The sequence below is a fragment of the Vicugna pacos genome, chromosome 9 (genome assembly GCF_048564905.1).
Source record: "Vicugna pacos chromosome 9, VicPac4, whole genome shotgun sequence".
Lineage (NCBI taxonomy): Eukaryota > Metazoa > Chordata > Mammalia > Artiodactyla > Camelidae > Vicugna > Vicugna pacos.
In genome coordinates this window covers 16,379,636-16,400,404 of record NC_132995.1, presented here as the reverse complement: position 1 = coordinate 16,400,404, position 20,769 = coordinate 16,379,636, and the positions used below count along the sequence as shown (strand labels likewise).

Below are 20,769 nucleotides of genomic sequence, written 5' to 3'. Positions count from 1 at the left end.
AGTTCATAAATCTCTTATCAGAATCAGCTGAGGAGCACATTTTTATTTTTACTTTTATTTAACTGAAGTGTAGTTGATTTACAAAGTACAAACTCCCACGCTTCACACCTGAAGAGTTCGATTCTGAAATTCTGTAGTGGAACCTGGGAATTGGTCTGTCTCACAGGTAGTTCTGATCAGGCAGGTTTAGAAAGACAAATTTAAAACTTCACAGCTGGCTCATCAAATCTAGCCCCTTCCTTGTAGGGGCCTTGGTGGTGTTTCCATGTAGGATTATTTTATCATTTCTCCATCCTTCCAAATCTCATGTCCAGGTTGTGACTGGGGCATGAAGAGTGGGAAGGGACTGAGTGGAAGATGGGGCACATTTCTGCAGGACAGTGTAGGGGGAAACGGGGAGATTGAGACTCAGTTCCTGGCATATAAGAAATGGGTGTATGTTGTTTCTGTCTCACTTTTATGTGACTTGTCCCTGTCTCTGGTTGTCTGCCTGAAAGAGAAGGCACTCCTTCTGTGAAGCCCTGTAGTAACAGTTCAGATCTAATTCTGTCTGGATTCAGTGGTTCAGTGTGACAGGATCCCCCTGCCCTATTCAGATACTATAAACTGGTTTAAACAGTGACAGTTGGGGGAGTGTCACAGTATAAGGTAATGAAGGTGAATGGTTTCTTAGGAGCTCAGATGTCACCAGTTTACTTAGTTTACCCTGTTTTGACTGTGTTTTTAAAAGATGCAAGTATTAGTACAATGGGAATCAAACTTAGGAAAGTAAAGTAGAATCATTAATCTCTGGATCTCAGGATGCCTAGCGGGGATTAGCTCAGAGCAGGCCACTTTAGTTCTCTGAAGGTAGAGGCACTGGGACAACTTCTTGGAAGAGGTATCCCCTGAGTAGGAGCTGGTCACGTGAGGGAAGTAAGAGAGGGTGTTAACTTTGAGCATCAGAGACGTAGAGGCCAGCAGCAGCATTTCAGCCAGCTGGTGCGTACACGGGGAAGCTAAAGATCCAGGTCCCAGGCACTGCTCTTGTTGGGTAATAGCCTCCTGAGGAGCAGAGGTTATCCTGCTTTTCAGTCAGGGCTAGTGAAAAGCGAGCTTGTGGTTTGAGACATTTATAAATCTGGCTCCAAGAGCACGTGGTGCGTCTGAATCTAATGTGGTTTCTGTTCTCAGTGATGGTACCGAGCTGTGAGTCAGTGGTATGGGTGTCCTTTACGTTCCAGCTCGGTTCATATTTAACAAACTTGGCTGACTAATAAAAATGTTTTGGGGTTTAGCTCACAAACATATCAAAATCAACCCGAGTCTGATTCTGGTTCACCATGAATGTTGATCTTAGGGAAATGCTTTAAAATGCAGTGATGTTCATATTGTGGTTTATAAAGAAACAAAGCAGCTCTGTGAGGCCAAAGCATATTTCAGTTCAATAATAAGCCTTTCTTAGGGTGACTCATAGTTTAGGTGCACAGAAACAACTGAGAGCGGCCAGCAAGGAGCTCATGACCCAGAAAGTCTTGCCTTTGCCTCCAAACTCGAAGAACAGTCTACAAGTGGAAGGGAAGAGAGCAAAGAATGCCAATTTTGAGAAAGTGTGAGAAGCCTGGGCCAGGGCGAGACTGTAATGAATTCCAGTGAATGGTTTACAGTCATCCCAGTACAGGGGACAGGAACATGTTTACTAGATGTCTGGAGTGTGCTTCTATAATCCTGGTGCTCACTTAATCCTGATAATCCTCTGCTGCTGGCCTCACACAGGATTGTTGATGAGAATGCAAATCCCAACATTGCAATTCAGGATTTTGCTTGTGCTGAAATTGTTTCGTAAATTTTTTTTAATGGATTAGTTGGATGATGGTTATCCCTTTGTCCATTCCAGTATTTAATGGCATTTCAGTGAGTATTGGAACCTTGCAGTTTGCAGTTACAAAATGGAATTAGGTATGGTTTTGTTTTTGTACAAGTAATACATTGTAAAAAGGATATGGGCAGTATGGAAGGTGGTTTTTAAAAATAAATAAGGGAAAAGAAGAAAGAAAAGAAAATCTACAGCCCCACTACCCAAAGCTAACCATAGTCAAAACCATTTGGCTATATATTTTGCCTGGCATTGTTCTGTACAGACATGTGCTTTTCGACAAAAATGGATTCATAGTATATAAACTATTGTGAAACTTGCTTTTTTCACTTAGTATATTGAGTAGCACTGTTTTATTTTAAAGTATAATGTGCACACAGAAAAGCACACATATCATAATTACCTATGTAAAGAGTACCCAGAAGCCCCTCTACAACTCCCAGTAGCCCCCACCCCCTCAAGGGTAACCACTATCCTGACTTCTAACAGCATAGATTGCTTTTCCTTGTTTTTGTTCTTAAATGGAATTACGCAGTATGTACTTTTTTGTGCTTAGCTTCTTTGCTCAACGTTGTGTTTGTGAGATTCATCCACATTGTTGCATTTGACTGTGGAGTGTTCATTTTTGTTGCAGTATAATATTCCATTGTATTAATAGGCCACAGTTTATCCATTCTACTGCATTTGGGTAGTTTCTAGCTTTTGGCTGTTAAAATAATGCAGACACTTTTTTCCTCAGCAAGAGAAGCTGAAGTTAGAGTGGGTGAAAGGAATACTGACTTAAACCTCTTAAGGACTTTGAGTACTATGAAAGATAGTCGTGCACAGCTATGGTGCTACTCCACACCACTGTGCTACTGCTAGTTATTTGTTACTAGAAATAAAGTATCAGAAAACCCTGAGGTGCTATAGATGTAGGCATAGATGTATGTGTTAGAGCAGATGCAAGGTTAATCCTTTCTGTGCCTAGCCTTTGTCCCCTAAAGGCACTGCTCCACATAGCACCCTTCCCAGTGGCAGAACTGAAGTATTCCTCGTCCTACAAACCTATGTTCAGGATGTAGGCTTGGTGTCCATGCTCCCTCCCCTCTCGGTAAAACCCCTACTTACTCTTTTAAGGCTTTTGTAATCCCTTCACTTACCTGGTTATGATCTTGTAATGACCTGATTACTACCCATCTCCTTAAAAAAAGTATACCTGCCTTTCTCTTCCTCTATACTTATATTATTCCAAATGACTTCAACATCTGTGTGGTTTACCCATCTGTGTTGGGAGTCCCCAGGACAATCATACTCATGGTTACGATTTCTTACAGCAAAAAGATGCAAAGCAGAATTATCAAAGGAAAAGACACTTGGGCAAAGTCTAGACTAAGCCAGGCTCACACGTCCAGAAGGGACTTTGAAAGTGGAGTCATGAAAGATGCACTTCATTCCCCAGCGATGAGATGTTTCAACATGTGTGGAATGTTGTCTACCAGGGAAGCTCATTAGAGGCTGAGTGCCCAGGGTTTTGATCGGGGGCTGGTAACGTAGGCAGCCTCTTCTTGGCACATACCAAAATCCCAGACTCCCAGAAGTAAAGCACAAGTAAACCACGTTGTTCGTACAAACAATTTAGGTATAGTAGTGAGGATGATAGAAATCCTTCTCAAGTCTAGATTTCCAGATGTCAGTCGAAGGCCAAACTTGTAAGCAGTCTTTATAAAGGACAGCATTCAGGACTGCTTTGTTAACTCTTCTAGATCCATCCTACACCCTGGTTCCTGTTCCTTGCCCTGTGACCATTTCTTCTCATCTCCCACCCAAACCTGTGGACACACCTGGACCTTGTCCATCAACCTCAGCTGCATCACCTCTGAATCATGGGTATTAGACACCTCACACGTTGATCTTCCAACTGGCTTGCTCAAGAAACAAACACACGTATATGCAGTGACCTAACCACTCCCTTGCTCAGTAACTGCTTTTAGCTTCCAGGTCAGGAATCTTTCTACTTTTGATTCATTAGCTCCCTTTTTTTGCTTTCCCTACCGCCATCTCCAACCAGCCTAAACTCCATGATCCAATCATTTGTCTCACAAATACCCTAATCTCCTTTGCTCCTCTTTTGATCTTGTGCTCCTTCCTAGAGAAACCCCGACCATAAAAGCATCTACCCCCACCACCAACATTGTCAGTATTCACCCAGAGGGTTATGTCCTGCAGAAGAGATCACAGAAGAGAATTAGTACCACTGTAAATCTGATGACTGCTCTCTACTAGGTCCTCAACATTGCCAGCAAAACTTAGTACTTTTCTGTAATCACCTCTGTAGTCAGCAAACAGCCTTGCCATCTATTTCAAAGAGAACCAGAAGCCATTGGATGGAAACTGCCTCAGGCACGCACCACATCCTCTAAACCAACCTCATCTGCATCCAGCCTTTTCCTGGTTGTCCTATAAAAATAGAGAAAAGACGGCCTGTCAAAACCTTCCCCATTTCCAGACTTACATTATTGAGTTATTTCAGCCTATAACTTCAACTTCTTTGATAAAGGATCCTTTGCGTTTGCATTTAGTTATTCTGCTAGTGTATTATGTAGCATATTAGTATGTTAGTACTCATATTGACATATACAGGCACAACTTGGAGATACTGCGGATTCAGTTCCAGACTACGATAAAACATATCACAATAAAGCAAGTCGTGTCAACTTTTTTATTTCCTAGGTATGTAAAAGTGAGGTTTACAGTGTACTGTAGTCTGTTAAATGTACAATAATAACGTCTTAAAGACAACATACATACCTTAGTTTTAAAATAATGCTGTTGGAAAAATGGCGGCAATAGACTCGCTAGATGCAGGGTTGCCACAGACCTTCAGTTTGTCAAAGCAGCGTCTGCAAAGCAGAAGAAGATGAAGTATGCCTGTAGTTGTAATTATGTAGCATTTATTATATCAAAGACTTCTTTTTTTTTTTTAAGAAAATTATGACAAATCCTACATTCTACCATTTCCTACTTAACTCTTTAACTGTCTAGACGCCTGATCTCCCTTCTACTTCCTAACCCACTTGATCTACTCTGTATACCACTGATGCAGTTCTTGGTGAGGTCCCCAGTGAGCTCCAGCAAACCTTTCACAGTTTTCCTCTCTTACTTGCTTTACAGAAGCATTTCATACGGTCGACTTCTTCCTTCTTAAAATACTCCTGTTTTCCTGGCTGCCATACTCATCTGGCTTTCGTCCCACCCTCTCTACTTGCTGCTTCTGTCTGCCTAATTCTAATTTTTCAATCACCCCATTTTAAAAGGATAGTGTTCCTCAAGGTTCTACTTTAACTTTTTTCTCCACCTCCCCCCACCACAAATTATGCAGTCAAGTGTCCCACATTTGGGGAAATCTCAGGGGTCAGCACATCCGGAGTGCAATGGAATAAGCCTCACTCTGGGAAAACCACCTTCGTGACCATGTTATCTCCCCTGCCAGGTAAATTTGCTTTTTTTCTCTTTTTAAACTGCATACTGTCTATGGCATCAACCCCTACGGCCTTAACTACCTGGAGTTACTCTCACATTCACTTTTTATCCAGCACAGATCTCTTCTGAGTCTAGATCTGACTTCTTGATGCCTGTAAAGGTCTTAAAGTAGCTTCTCTAACATAGTATTCCCCAAACCGAAGTGATGATCTTGCTTCTGCTTTTCTTCCAGTGTTCTTTTTTTTTCAATTTCAAAATGCTTTTTTATTATGATACTTAATAGTCGCTTTTAAAAAAATAGTTGTTTTTTATTAAAGGATAGTTGATTTACAATGTGTTTCAGGTGTACAGAAGCATCATTCTGTTACACATAAATATATATATATTCCTTTTCAGATTCTTTTCCATTATAGGTTATTATAAGAAAGATATTGAATATAGTTCCCTGTGCTATACAGTAGGTTTTTGTTGGTTATCTGGTTTATATATAGTGGCGTGAACATTCTAATCACAAACTCCTAATTTATCCCTCCCCCACCTTTCCCCTTTGGTAGCCATAAGTTTGTTTTCTATCTGTGAGTCTGCTGCTGTTTTGTAAATAAATTCATTTGTATCATTTTTTTATATTCTATACATAAGCAATATTATATTTGTGTTACTCTGACTTACTTCCCTTAGTGTAATCATCCCTAGGTCCATCCACATTGCTGCAAATGGCATTATTTCATTCTTTTTATGGCTGAGTAATATTCCATTTTATACATATATACATATCACATCTTCTTTATCCATTCATCTGTTGATGGCTGTTTAGGTTGTTTCCATGTCTTGGCTGTTATAAGTACTGCTGCTGTGAACATTGGGGTGCATGTATCTTTTCAAATTAGACTTTGTCCAGATATATGCCCAGGAGTGGGATAGCTGGATTATATGGTTAACTCTAGTTTTAGCTTTTTAAGGAACCTCTGTACTGTTCTCCATAATAGCTGCATCAGTTTACATCCCCACCAACAGTGTAGAAGGGTTCCTTTTCTCTGCACCCTCTCCAGCATTCCAATTTGTAGGATCCAGTAGTTCCATTATTTGTAGACTTTTTGGTGATAGCCATTCTGACCAGTGTGATGTGATACCTCATTGTAGTTTTCATTTGCATTTTTCTAATAATTAATGATGTTTAGCATCTTTTCATGTGTCTTTTTAGATCTGCCTGGTTTTGATTGGGTTGTTTGGTTTTTTTTAATACTGAGCTATATGAGCCCTTTGTATATTTTGAAAATTAATCCTTTGTCAGTCACATCATTTGCAAATCCAGAAAATTGTCTTTTTTGTTTTGTCAATGATTTCCTTGGCTTTGTGAAAGCTTTTTAAGTTTCATTAGGTCCCATTTGTTTATTTTTGTTTTTATTTCCATTACTCTAGGAGACAGGTCCAAAAAAGTTTATATTTTTAGTTAAATAATATCTGTACATAGCACAAATGGAAACAAATAGCATAGTTAGTTGACTTCTCTTCCTTAAAGGCAAATACTATGAACAGTTTATCTGTATTCTTTCACATGTCCCTATCCAGATGGTGTGTATGCACATGATATCCACGTCCCTCCTTTTGTTAATATGTCAATAGGAAGAGTCTGTATAAACTGTTTTTTACTTTGTTTTTCCCATGTGTTTATCAACCATGGGCCTCTTTTTATGTAGATTTACTGTCTTAACCCCGCACACACAGAGATTCACACATCCTTACTCTGTATCCTCCTCACATACTTAATCATAACACTTAATTACAGCTACATAATACTTATTACAACTAAGTAAATATCATTTATGGATGAGCCAAATTGTCTATATTTCCTTTTTTTACACAATGTTTTATTCCTCCTGCCACTAAACATTGTCTTACTTTCACATATTGGTTGACTTTAAAAGCTGAAAACTCATAAACAATATTTTGGTGTGATTTTATAAGAATTCTTCAGCCCAGAGCCCAGTGATGTGCCTTCTCTACAGTTCTAGTATCATAAATACTGTACCTTTCAAAAAATATATGTTACTATGATCAAGATTAAGTGGATTTTCTTTTCTTGGATTCCATCAGGTTTTTAAAATCATCTACATTGTAATTTGCCTCATGATTTGACCTTGTCTTCCTTGTCTGATTTTTAAACTGTTTTTCCTCTTTTACATTAAATATAAACAGAAGAATATGGGACCCACAATATGCGTAACTGAACCTATAACAACTCAAGAACTAGAACGTTATCAACAACCTGTATGTATTATGACTCCCCTATTGCATTTCTGCTTCACCCAAAAGGAAATGACTATCCTGAAGTTTGTATGTATTATTATCTTGGTTTTGTTTTTGTCTGCAATAGTTTCCCTAGAATTTCTGATTGGCTCTTGCACATGTGTGTTCATGTTCTCTCTCTCTCTTCCCGCTCCCTTCTTTCTCATTCTCTATTGCTTGGAATCTATTCCATTCTTCTTGAGCTCACCAATTTTCATATCTCATTAAGATCATTTTTCCCTCGAACGATTATTTTCCCCACAGCTTTTCATTCTTCCTGGAGTTTCTGAATTCTCTGCTTGTATTTATTGCCTTTATCATATAATAAAATTTTTCCAAACCCTTAACCATGCTATCTGATTAGTTTATGAAATCTTTTTCTCTAGAGACTACTGTCCTGTAACCTTCTGCTATCCTGCTAAAGATCAAACATGCTGTTTTTGAGATCTTCAGCAGTTATGATCCTGGGATTTCTCATTATTGCCCTCCTGGGTTAGATCACAGTTTCCCGGATGCCCTGTATTCCATTTTCTCATTTGCTAGAATTCTTACTTAGGGAGTTTTCTTTAAAAGTATACAGGGCTAGGGGAGGGTATAGCTCAGTGGTTAAGTGCATGCCTAGCACGCATGAGGTCCCAGGTTCAGTCCCTGGTACCTCCATTAAAATAAATAAGTAAATAAACCAATTACCCCCCAAAATAAATAAAAATAGTAATAAAGAAAGACACTTGAAAATATACAGAGCCAGATTGTAAGGTCTTTATCACATCTTCCTCTTTTTCAAATTTGACACTTTAAAAAATGTAAAAGTCATTTTGGGAGGAGGGTATAGATCAGTGATAGAGTGCATGCTTAGCAAGCATTGACATCATAGGTTTGATCCCCAGTACCTCTGTTAAATAATGAAAAATAATAATAGATAAATAAACCTAATTACCCCCCAAAGAAAACAAATTTAAAAAATTATATATGTATATAAAATTCTTAGTTCAATTGTGACCTTTTATCTATCTAACATGCAGTGCTAACTCTGATGCCAGTTTGATTCTTTTTCATTGTAGATGATGATTTTTCTCTTTGGAAGCTTTGCATTTTCCTTTGTGTTAAGGAATTTTAAGGATTTCTCTAGGTATGGGTCTTTTTGTTTTAACCCAGTGTTATTCTGGGCAGTTTGTAGACCCTTTTGATTTAAAGATCTGTATGTTTCCTTTAGTTCTTTCTCCTATTACTTCTTAGATAATTATTTGATGCTACCCACCCAGTTCTTTCACTAGATCTCCCTCTTACTCAGATGTAAGAGCTGTCAAATCAAACTTTTGTGTTTCTTAAGTTTGTTTCTCAGATTTTCTTTCTTAATCCTGTTAATCTTGGTCATAAACTTCCTGCAGTAGACTTTATTCAAATACCTGAGAATTCTTGATTAGCTTTCATGGGAGTTGCCCTGGAGCTCTGGGTTTGGCCGGAATTTGTCAGCTGGCAGATGCTTTAAGGTGTGATCTTTATCCTTGAGGTCTCTGAATTCCAGAGGGCTTGTTCAAAGGTGTCAATATTTCCACATCCCACAGATACCTGCAGAGAAGAATCTTCCTTTGCTTGTTTTTCCTAGGAGTGTGTTGCCTGATTATAGGTCGTTCTAATTGCAGCAGTGAGAAACAAGATTGTTCACTGCTTGTTGCGGAGACAGACCATACATTAGTTTTCCTGTTTTCAAGCCTCCTTCTCACTCTTGCCCTCTGTTGTACCTGCTGCTTTAGAGTCTGAAGCATTTCCGAGTTTCAGGCACATGGCTCCTTCTGCACAATAGCACCCCTCGGTATGGTATCTTCTGTTCTGCCCTGGGGTCACCATACTTCCATCTGTTGTAATCAGTCTAAAAATTTGTTGGAAAAAAATTTATTTTTAAAGAATAAAAGATAAATAAATAAAATAAATTTTTTTAAAGATTAAAAAAAAAAAAGACCAAAAAAATAGAATTTGTTGAAAAATACTTCACACATTTCTCCCTGCACAATTCCATTTATATTATAAATATCATTTTAGTCATTTATTGACATTTTAATGTCGTCTTCTAGGAAAAGAAGGTAAACGTTTGTAGCTGGTTTACCGTCTTGAGCCAGAAATCTGTTTGCCTCTATTCTAGTGTGAAGCACCTTCAGCTCTTGCCAGTGCTACTGTAATAGCCTCTTCATTGGTCACCGTCTGTCCATACTGCACGTTTCTGGTTCATTTTCTGTGCAGTAAGCAGAATGAGCTTTTAGGAACATAATTTGTATCACATGTCTTACAGGAGGCATCTAATACGGAAGCCTCAAGAGACTGCGTCCTACCGGAAATTCTATCACTGCAACCGTGTTCTGAAATGGATGTGATCATGGTGTCAAACAGCCAGGCCCATGCAACTCTCAAGAGCCAACTCCTGGGGGAGGGGGTAGCTCAAGTGGTAGAGCACATGCTTAGCATGCATGAGGTTCTGGGTTCAATCCTCAATACCTCCTCTAAGAATAAATGAATAAACCTAATTACCTAATTACCTACCCCACCAAAAAGAAAAAAAAAAAAAGCCAACCCCTAACCAAGGCTTCTTTCTCTCCAAGGCCTCAGTCCTGGTCTAGGCCTCTGAGTCACAGATGTAAAAATAAGTCTCGGGACTGTGAGCTAGCAGGGCAGCTGCACACCTCTGGTTCTGTGGCAAGCTGGTGTTCAGCAGCGAGTCGCCATGTCCAGCACTGCTGCTGCTCCAGACAGCCCGGAGATCCGACTTGACTCCCAGAGGGACGCGGCCTTGGAGCCAGCTGCCTAGTCACCTGGCACTGGGCTTATCTGTAGTTGTAAATGATCAGAACCTCAGGCCTGTTCTCTGCAAGTATCTAAAGGGCTTCTTGGCAAAGCAAAAAATGCTAAGCCTGTCCATACTTACTATAACCTCTCTCTGGATGTGTGCCTGGGTCAGACGTCTGGTTTCCAGACTGTCAGTGGGTTTGCTCTGCAACTTTCATCATCCTGGATCACGACTTAGCTCCAAACATACCTATAAGTGTCTCAGCCAGCTTCCTTTTTCCTTCCAGCTGCTACTTGGTTTAAATCTGGAAATCCCGGAGTCTTCACACTTCAGACCACTCTCCTGGTGTCTATCCCTAGCACCGTCAGGAGATGGCTGCTTTTTCTTTTCCCAGGAATAGAAAGGAGCTGTCAGACATGCTCATTTTTGCCTTATCCCAGCTTGAACTTACCTTGTTCTCACTTAAGGAAGCAGGGAAGTATAGAACCAAGTATTAGTGAACACATGTAACGTCTGTGACCGCCAGCTACAGATGACCCGGCAATGATGAGCCCACAGAGATGGCTGGTGGAAAGGCTGGCAATATCCCAACAGTTGCTGGCATGAGCCCCAGGGTACCTTCTGGAGCAGGCTGACATCTTTTCACATTTGATCCTCTCCACCCTGCCATGAACAAACTGGGTGCGCACACAGTCTTCAGCCCTTCAAAAAGAAAGAAGAGACGTTCAAAACTCAGGAAATTAGGAATAGATGGAAACTTCCTAATCTAGTAAAAGATATTTACAAAAAATATACACAAGCATTACATGTAATGGTGAAATACTGACAGCTCCCCTTGTGACTGGTGTCAGTCATCACCACTTCTATTCAGCATTGTGTTGGCTATCCTACTTAGTGCAATAAGATATGAGAAAGAAATACAGGTACAAAGACTGGGGAAAAGAAAACTATTATTTTTTAACATGACACAGTGGGATATGAATAAAAACCAAACCTATCTACAAACTGCTGCAATTAATAAGTGAATCATCAACGTCTACAAAAATCACTTGTTTCTTTGTATAAGCAACAAGTCAGAAAGTGAAAGTTAAAATGTTACCATTTATAATAGTACCCACCAGACACAATATTGTAAACTGATAACTCAATAATGAATGAATGAATGAATGAATGAATGAATGAATAAATAAATAAAATAGTACCCACCAAAAAAATCAGACACCCAGCAATCTAATGAAAGATGTATAAGACCTCTACACTGGAAACTACAAAGCATTTCTGAGAAAAAATAAGGGCATATTTTCAAGACCTTGGAGTAGGCAAAGACGACACAAAAAGTGACAATTATGAAAGGGAAAAAATACTGATAAACTGGACTTCACTAAGACTAAAAATTTGTTTCATCAAAAGATATCAAGAGAGCAAAACTGCGAGCCACAGATGGAGAAGATATTTGCATTAGGTAATATTAGCCATCAAAGGGCTCATAATCCAGAATATATAAAGAACTACAAATCAGTTTTTTCTAATTTTTTAAATCTTGAACAGACAATAAGTTCAAATATCTAATAAACTTATGGAAAGGTTCTTAACACTTCGTCATCAAAAAATGCAAATTAAAACCACGGGATGCCATTCTACCCCCACAGAAAATGACTGCAACTTTTTTTAAAAGACCATAATGTTAACTGTTGGTGAGGACGTAAAAGAACTGAGTCTTGCACACTTCAATGGTGGGAGTGTAAACTGGTGCAACCGTTTTGGAAAACAAATGGGCAGGAACCACTAAAGTTAAATACGTGTATTTATGACCCAGCAGTTTCATTGTTGGGTATATACCCAGTAGAAGTGATTGGCTTATGTCCACAAAAGACACGTACAAGAATGTTCACGGTATAAGTCATCATTGCCAAAGCCTGGAAATAAATGTCCGACAAGAGTAGAATGAATAAATAAATATTTATCAAAGGAATACAGTGAAAAAAATTGCTCTACACAACATAAATAAACATCACAGACACAATGAGTGAAAAAAGCCAGACACAAAAGAGTATATATTATATGATTACATTCACGTAAAACTCAAAGACAGTAACAGTGGTGATGGAGATTAGTAGTTATATCTGGAGGAAGAAGGGCCTGCTGAAGTATTTTATATCTTGATTGGGGTGGTGGATACAGTACGTATACATAAGTGAAAATTTGAACTGTGTACATAAGATCTGTGTGTTTTATGTGAATGAAGTATTAATATAAAAGTTACGTGGCAGGAGATCTTGGATTCTCTCCATTGCTCTGCCCCTCTGAGACTACACAGAGACCCCTGAGTGCCTGGCAAACTCTCTCCGCCTCTGTCCTGCTTACCCCAGTGCTATGAGAACAGATTTTTGCATCAAACTCTCCAGTGATTTCCCGTTTCTTTTAAGAAAGAGTTCCATCCTTCTCAGCCAGCCTTCTATGACCTAGTCCCTGGGGAACCACCCTTAACTTTCCTTCTGTTCCAAATTCCAAAACGAGCCAAATTCCAAAGGCCTTTGCAGTTCCTTTCACCTGGAGGTCTCTCCCCCCAGCTAGTGGCTTCTCATTCTTCAAATGTCAGTTTAAACACTGCCTTTTCAAAGATGCCTTCCATGACCTTCCAGAATGTGTTCCGTTCTCCTTGCAGTCGTCATCTTCTAGTGCTCAAATCTTTTCTTCGCTGCAACGTGTCCTCGTTGGGCTTGTATGTTTATATTGTGGTTATCTTTGTCATTTTTGTTTGGGGAAGGATCACTTTTATCTTGCTCACCACTCCATCCCCAGTGCCTGGTACTGCGTCTGGCCCATGTAGGTGCTTAGAAACTCGTTGAATAAATGAGCAAGTTACTTCGAGAATGCCTGCTGTGTGCTATATGCAGTGCCAAGTGCTGGAGGAACAGTTGAGTATGAGATGAATATCATCCAAGCTCACAGTCCAGAAGGGGCAAAACTTAACAGTCTTGTGAGATAAATACTGTGACTGGGAAAATTACAGAGTTGGGGATTTCAGAGAAGGCTTCCTGGAGGAGGAGGTTCATGAGGTCATGCTTTCACGCAACTTAAAGAGTCCCACACCAGAGACCCATTCTGGGAGGAGGCCAAGCCTCTGACATCTTCTAGACTTACGGTTCTCTTGGTTTTGCCTCTGACTGTGCCTGTGCAGATGCGGAAACAGCTCAGATTGCTAATTTGATGAGATCACAGGATTTTTGAGAAGTAATCTCATTACTTCTTACGGATCTGATGGGCTTTATGTGAGGTAAGAGTTGTACTTCCGTTCAATAAGCTCAATCTCCTTTGCGCTTCTCATAAGTGTTGGCTTATAAATCAAAGGTGGCTTTTAGTTTCATCAGCTCCCTCCGAGAGCCTCACTGTAATGTCAGGACTGGGTGGTGCTGCCCAGGCACATTTGTTGCAGTGGTGAGTTAGCATGGTTCATTTTTTGCACTTTAACAGCAATGTTTCATGGTAGTGAAATCATTGTAGGTTAAGAGCCAAATTTTAGTTTATAAACTCAGCCTTTTCCCAAATATTTCCAGTAACTTGGCTTTAAAATGTTATTTGGTTCTGCCCAGCTTTGCCCCTAAAAGGAAAGCATGAATATTTGGCAGCTGTGTGGGTTAGGGTTAAGGTCAGGTACAACATTGCCGAGCAGTGAGAAGGCTAGGGGTCTGGGCCCTGAGCCCAACTCTTCCTGTGGAGTAAATGGGGAGAAACCCCTTTTACTGTTCACACTGCTCCCACACACTGCTCTCTGACCTGGCTGGAACACCTGGTTCCCTGAATTCCATGTGGAGGCAGCCAGCTGTCTGGGGAGAGGAGTCTGTTATGTGTAGTCCTACCATCCAGCACCTACACTGAACATGAAATTGAGTATCCCAAATCTCTTTGGGAGGGAGTCCAGGCTCTGTGGCCACTGCCCAAGGTTGCACAAGTCACCACTGACACCAGAAACTCAGCCAGTGGCAGCTTTACTGTCCCTGCTTGCTAGGAATTGAAGACCCAATTGAGATGCCCTAAATGAACTGTAACTAGGGGCAACCATGGGTAAAAATCTCTGATTGGAGGCCTGAACAAGGCTGTTGGCTGGAGGACTCAGGGATTATGTGTCGAAGAAATGAAGACCGAGGCCCTGAGGCGCTCCCCCCTCCTGCCCCCACACCCAGAGGGAGCAGACAGAAGCTGCAGGGCGGCAGTAAGTTCCTCCCAGGCATCAGTACTGCTGCCAAGGACAGCCATTCTAGTGGCCACAGTGCTCTTTTTGTTTGGGCTAATAAATCCCCTCTTGTTTCAGTGGCAAGGAGTTGGGGTTATTACAGTTTGATAACCAAAAGGAGAATCCACCCACACTCAGGAAAGGAGATAGAGTTCTGGTTTCTTCAACCAGACGAACCCAACAAGGTTTCTCATGCCCCTCAGTCTTGGCTCCCTGGTAGGTTTGCAAATCTGAGGGGATGCTTATAAATTTAATTGTTCAGACCACCAACAAGGGTTCAAGTCCAACTCTTTACAAGGCCACAGAATCAACTCAGCAAACTACCCTCTCACAATTATTGCTGGACCAAGACAATAGCCTAGACCTTCTGAGCTAGGGCGGTGCCCGGGGCCAGGTCTACATACTGGAACCTGAGGAGAGCTGGGCCTTGGTTCTGTCTGTTGTGGAATGGACTGGAGCTGCCTCTGGCTTTAAGGGTAACTTGACTTCAAGGCTGCAGCCCTTCTGGCTCCACCAGCAACAGAACCTTGCCTGTCTCCCTCCCCAGCACACCTTTCCTTCCTTTACTGGCTCTGGCAGCCTGTGGGGCCTGGAAAACATCCCTCTCCACTGTGCAGACCTTCACACCTGATAACTGTGGTGATCATAGCCTCGAGGGTGGTCCATCCAGCAGCCCCCCGCCCCTCCTCCACTCCACATACATCCAGACACATCTGCTTCACCAAGCCCTGAGCCCTCAGGGAGCTCCCCGGCAGCTCCTCCTGCCTACACGAATGTTACATGTTTCGTAAGATGGTACCAGGCATCCTGTCCTGGCTGCAGAGGAAGAGTCCTGGACTCCTGGGGTCCAGTTCACCCATCAAGGGTCTTCCCGGCCCCTGGCCAGCCCCAGCTCCTCAGAAAGATCAAAGGCAAGCTGGGATCTTTGAGGTGGGGGTGCAACAGAAGCAGATGGTTCTGCCTGGCAAGGGCCTCTTGGCCACAAGCACAGCCATTGCCAGCCTGTGGAGGGTGGAGTGGAGAAAGAACAACAGGATGCTCAAATGGTTACAGGGGAAAGGGAGGGGTGAGGAGCGACTTCCTCAGGGAGACAGTCTGGAGACTGGGGGAGAAGTTTCCCCTTTGGCACGTGACCCATGCTGCCCTCACCCCCCCTTTCCTGTGTGGGCCACGCCACCGGACAGATTGGACTGGCCTCTCCCCAGCATCTCTCCATACCCAGCAGACAGCCAGTTGCTCTGTGCCCAGAATGTCTGGCCAGCCCTCTCCAGACTGGCTCCCAGATCCTGTGGATTCAGGAATGCAGCTACTCTTAGGGGCACTCACAGTCCATCTTGTAGGTTTCGCATTCTGCGCAAGGGAGATCAATAAGGTGAAGGAGAAAAGTTACTCTCCAAACTCAACCCCATTGCCCCTACCCACCCCTCCAACCACCACCACCAAGAACACTTGGCTGTGAAAACTCCTTCCCTGAAGGCTCTTCTTTCAGACACGCCCTCTGAAGTTAACATGTAAAAGCCCAGCCTGGAAGCCCTGGCTTTTGCTACACAGCGTGCGGAAGCCAACAGTAATAACTTTGGCTGCCTAAGAAAATCAGTTCTCTAATTCCTTATGAACCCCTCTGTGTGGGATGCTCATATTCCGCAGCTCTTCTGATGTTAGGAATGTGAAGCCCTCATAAAAGCTCAACCTAGCAAATTAGCTTTTTCCCTCAACAAGGGGAGCCATCTCAGGCCGAGGTCAAGGTACATCTGTGGCCCATCCACTAATGCAGGGCTCTTCAGTCACCGGGGAGCTCCTGAAACTCCGTTCTGCTTGCTTGTTACAGGGAATAAATTCCGAGGCTCCCATTCCTTCCACAGGATCTGGCTCCAACTCTGCCTCAAACCAATACACAGGAGGTCAGGTGGATTCAGGAGAGACCATGTTTCCTGTCTTGGGCCTTCTTGGCCTCCTAAGTGGCAAATTGAAGTGTTTGTCTGATGGTCTCTGAGGCACCATCCCATCCCCATGTGCATGTTGAGGCTCCATCCGTAGACCTCCCTGCTGAGCTGGAGGAAGGCGGCTTCCTTTCCTGAGGATGTGGGGGCTCCAGGAGGGCCAGCCCCTGTCTCTAGACCCTGTGGGCTGCATCTTCTTCTCAGCCCTCTGCTGCAAGGGAGTTTGGAATAAAGAGTTGACACGAAGTGACAAATGTCTCAAACCTGTGTGGTGGGTACATGGGTGTTCTTTCCCTTCCTCTCCATATGTATGTGTTTGATGAATGAAAATAAAAAATTAAAACCTCTAGTAAGTGAGTATAATATGATAGCTATAGATGTGCTCACAAAGCCGACTTGATCCAGCCACAATACAAAATGTCCTCAGGTAAGCTTGAGAGGTCCAAGTCAGCCTGGTGCTGAGAGCACCACAGAGACCACCAAAGGGGCCTCAAGTTCATGCTGAGTCCCACTAAGAAGTGCATGCATGGCTGAATGGGTCTCCGGAACCTCCTGGCCCTGCCTGGATTGAAGTCTATACAAGGGGCCCAGGTGGTGCCAGGCACGAGTGGTTTCCAGTACATTACTCTGGGGCCATGAGGCTTGGAGTGAAGTAAGCAACAGTGGTTGGGTGTGTGGGTCAGAGCCTGCCAGGGGGCCTCTTTAAAGTTCCATCCCAGTGTTTACCAGGTGCCTCCAGGCCTGATTTAGACCAAAACCTCTGAATAAGAGATGGGCTTGTCCTGAGACTGCACGAGACAGCTGACTCACTCAAAAAGCCGAGCACATCATCTCTGGTCCCTTTTACAGCCTATAATACTTCAGATGACACTAGCACCCAGGGACACCTCCTCCATCCCAGCTGTTCTCTTTCACATCCCTTCTCCTGGAGCTTGGATTCCATAGCCCATTATATTGGTAACATATAATGTTCTCCGTTATTCAGCCCCCAGGTGACTCCTTCTTCATCTTCTTCGCTTTCACCTGAAAGCTGCAGGGGCAAGTCACTTAATAGGAAAGATGGTTCTATGAGCCTGAAATAGATCCTCACTACAATTTGGAAATTCTACCACATTTCTCCTTTCTGCTTTCAGAACTTTTTCACTTTCCTCGCGTCTCTGTCCCCAAGCTTTCCTCCCTCTTTACTGCAACCTGAGGTAAACACATGGCCAAGCATCTGAGACCCCCTTCAGCCTTTTCAGAACCTCGCAAGATGAACACATCTTTTTACCTGTATCCTCAGCCTCTTTCTGTCACCCGACTCTTCCTCTCTGACACTGAAACATGTTTAAGTCTCTTCCACCTTCAAAAACCAACCACCAAAAAGTCTTCCCTCAACCTATACCCACCTTCAGCTCCAACCCACAATGTCAGTGGCCCTCTAAGCCCCAGTGACACGTCCAGCTCCCTCCTAAGCTCTAGACCTCCATTCCCAACTGCCTACTTGGTGCTTCCTCTTTGATGTCATGTTCACATGGTCTTCTTCTTATCTTCCTCCCTTCCAAAGGTGGTCTTCAGGAGCTTCTCAGCACTGTGACTGTCACCAGTACCATGGCTTGTCTCAGAGACCCAGGAGAGATTTAGGATTTCCTCCTCTTCCTGACCCTCCACGTCTAGTTCATCACTGACTTTATTCCCCATTGCCACTACCATAGTCCGTGAATGGCTTTCAAAGAGAGGTTCACATACTCACTAGTATAAGAAGGCAATCTATTGGGGTAGAGGAAGAAAATATTCATGTGTGTATATATATATATATGTATATATATAGTTTATCTTTTAAAATTCTTTTTATGTATGTTTCATAATGTAAATAGTATATTGGAAGTGCATATATATAATTTATAAGTATAATAAACTGGATCATATTTAAACTTTTTTTCTGATAGATGTTCAAATCTAAATCCTGGTCTAAATCAGGACCACCTCTTGCTTGGACAACTGAAAGAGCCTCCTACTTGATCTCTACATCTATCAGTCATTGTAAAATATACATACAATTTCCCATTTTAACCATTTTCAAGCATATAGTTTTGTGGCCTTAAGTACATTCACACCGCTGTGTAACCATTACCACATCCATCTCCAGAGCTTTTCCATCTTCCCAACCTGAAAATTTGTACCTATTAATTACAAACTCCCTATGTTCCCCTCCTCCCAGTCCCTGTCAATTACCATCCTACTTTCTACCCCTATGACCTTGACTACTCTAGGTACCTAATTTAAGTGGAATTACAGAATATCTGTCCTTTTGTGACTGGCTTATTTCACTTAGTATAACGTCTTCATGATTCATCCACTTGTAGCATGTGTCTGAATTTCCTTCCCTTTTTTTTTTAAATTCCCTTCCTTTTTAAAGCTGAATAATATTCCATTGTATGGATATACTACATTTGGTTTATCCATTCACACATCTATGGACGCCTAGGTTGTGTCCAGCTTTTTGACTATTACGAAAAATGCTGCTCGGAACACGGGCATACAAATCTACATCAACTCTTGCCTCTCCTCTCTAGTCCTTCTCCATAATTTAGCCCAAGTAATCCCGTTAAGCCCACAAGTACAGTAAAATTACCCCTTACTCTCAGGTAAGACGTTCTTACCGCCCTAGTTTCTTGAACACAAAGCCATAGAAGACACCAGCTGTTAGTTCTGCGGTAAAGTCCTTTCCTCACTGCTACGCCAAGGTTTTGTTGTTATTTTTGTTGTTTTTCCTTCTCCATTTTAGGATCTCAACTCCTGCTCTTTTCCTGAGCGAAGAATTCCCTGATCACCCTCCTTCACTAGGTCGGAGGACTCTCCCTCCTTCTTCCACTTTCCCCTCCTACCACTTGTCGCAATCGGTACTATATCATCAAACCTATTTCTGACAATTTTATTGTGTTTCCACTATTAAGGAATAAATGTATGAGGGTGAGGGCATTATCTCGTTCCTACAGTGCCTGTCAGAACCTGGCATCTAGTAAGAGCTCAATTTTCAGTAATCAATTTTAATAATAAACCTCTGAGGACGCAGCTGACCCCTCCTGCCCCGAGGCCAAGCTATAGTGGAGGACCAGGGAGGCCCTGCGGGCTCTGGCCGCCGGTCCTCAACCCCCTCCCTGGTTGTTCCACTTGGAGGTCCTCGGTCCCTAAATTAGGAGGTGCACGGCCGCCCCCTCCCCGCTCGCGCAGGGGGCGGTCCGCTCCCAGGGGCTGGGTCCGCAGCCACCCGGCGTCCGCCTGGGGCGGGGGCGGGGCCGGCCGGGAGACGTCACTTCCGGTGTACACAGCCGGTCCGGGCGGTGTGCTGGGGGCCGAGGCGCGTCGCAGGTGAGGAGCGGGCGCGAGCTGGCGCTGCCTGGCGCCGGCCGGCGGGCTCGGTGGGTGGCGGGTGGGCGGTGGGCAGCGGCCCGGGCTGGCGACTAGATGACCTCGCTGGGTGCCGCTCCGCTTGGAGCCGCAGGGCGCAGGGCCATCGGCCCCGGTCCCTTGCCCGTCCGCTGTGGAGGACGCCGGGCTCTGGGGGCGCTGGCCAGGCGGACGGAAGCCCGGAGGGGCCTCCTGGCTCGTGCCTGGAACCGGGGGCGCGGCGGGGACCCAGCGGACGCGGGACAGGAGGGGAGGAGGGCTCTCTCTCACTGGCAGCCAGGGTTGGGGAGGTCGGGCTGGCGCCGGGACCGGCTCCCGGAAGCCCGCCGAGCCGTCCGCTGAGGGACGGCGGCCTGTGGGGCTCGGGGTCCGCTGGGACTGCCTGGGGACGCGGCCCTCACGCCGCCCCGCGGCTGCCGGCCGGCTGCGCTCACCTTCCCCTCCGGGCCGGGTCGGGCCGGGCCGGGCCCGGAGGAACAAGATCTTCCGGCCCTGACAAGCCCGCTGGCGCAGTCGGGCCGGAGAAGCTTCCGCGGGTACCCCGAGAGGCCCGAGGTGAGGATGAAGGACCAGCGTCCGAGGGGCGAGGGCAGGGTCAGGGGTGTGTCTTCCTACACCGCGCGGTGCGAAGAAAGAAGCATGTCTGGTTGGCGTGATAAGAATTTTGTTTATATTCCTTACAAATTTTGCCAGATAAATACTCAGCTTTAGGGGGGCTCCAGTTTGAAAATAGCTTGTTAACGCCTCTCACCCCCATTATAAAAGCAATGTGTTCTTTACGTTCAAGACAACACAAAAAAGTATTGAGATAATACTTTTTAAA

At 43.6% G+C, this 20,769-nt stretch overlaps 1 protein-coding gene, 1 long non-coding RNA gene and 1 other non-coding gene across 6 annotated transcripts in view; 2 read left to right on the top strand and 1 right to left on the bottom strand.

Annotated features, from left to right (window-relative positions):
* Positions 1 to 5,164: 5,164 nt before the first annotated feature.
* On the bottom strand, positions 5,165 to 5,335 carry LOC116277590 (U1 spliceosomal RNA). Its single transcript, XR_004187085.1, has one exon. It is a non-coding gene; the product is annotated as a U1 spliceosomal RNA (small nuclear RNA).
* Positions 5,336 to 12,925: 7,590 nt separating this feature from the next.
* LOC140698437 (uncharacterized) lies at positions 12,926 to 16,777 on the top strand. Its single transcript, XR_012076223.1, has 3 exons — positions 12,926 to 13,104; positions 13,564 to 13,659; positions 16,479 to 16,777. It is a non-coding gene; the product is annotated as an uncharacterized lncRNA (long non-coding RNA).
* A 3,059-nt stretch (positions 16,778 to 19,836) lies between these two features.
* GARRE1 (granule associated Rac and RHOG effector 1) overlaps positions 19,837 to 20,769 on the top strand; it is a 76,542-nt gene continuing 75,609 nt past the window's right edge. Inside the window, exon 1 of one of the 4 annotated variants that reach the window (XM_072967249.1) lies at positions 19,837 to 19,907. The gene's annotated coding sequence lies outside the window, so the exon portion shown is untranslated. Of the gene's footprint in view, positions 19,908 to 19,935; positions 20,502 to 20,769 lie in introns of those variants that run through there. The other 3 variants (XM_072967245.1, XM_072967246.1, XM_072967247.1) reach the window with 3 other exon arrangements.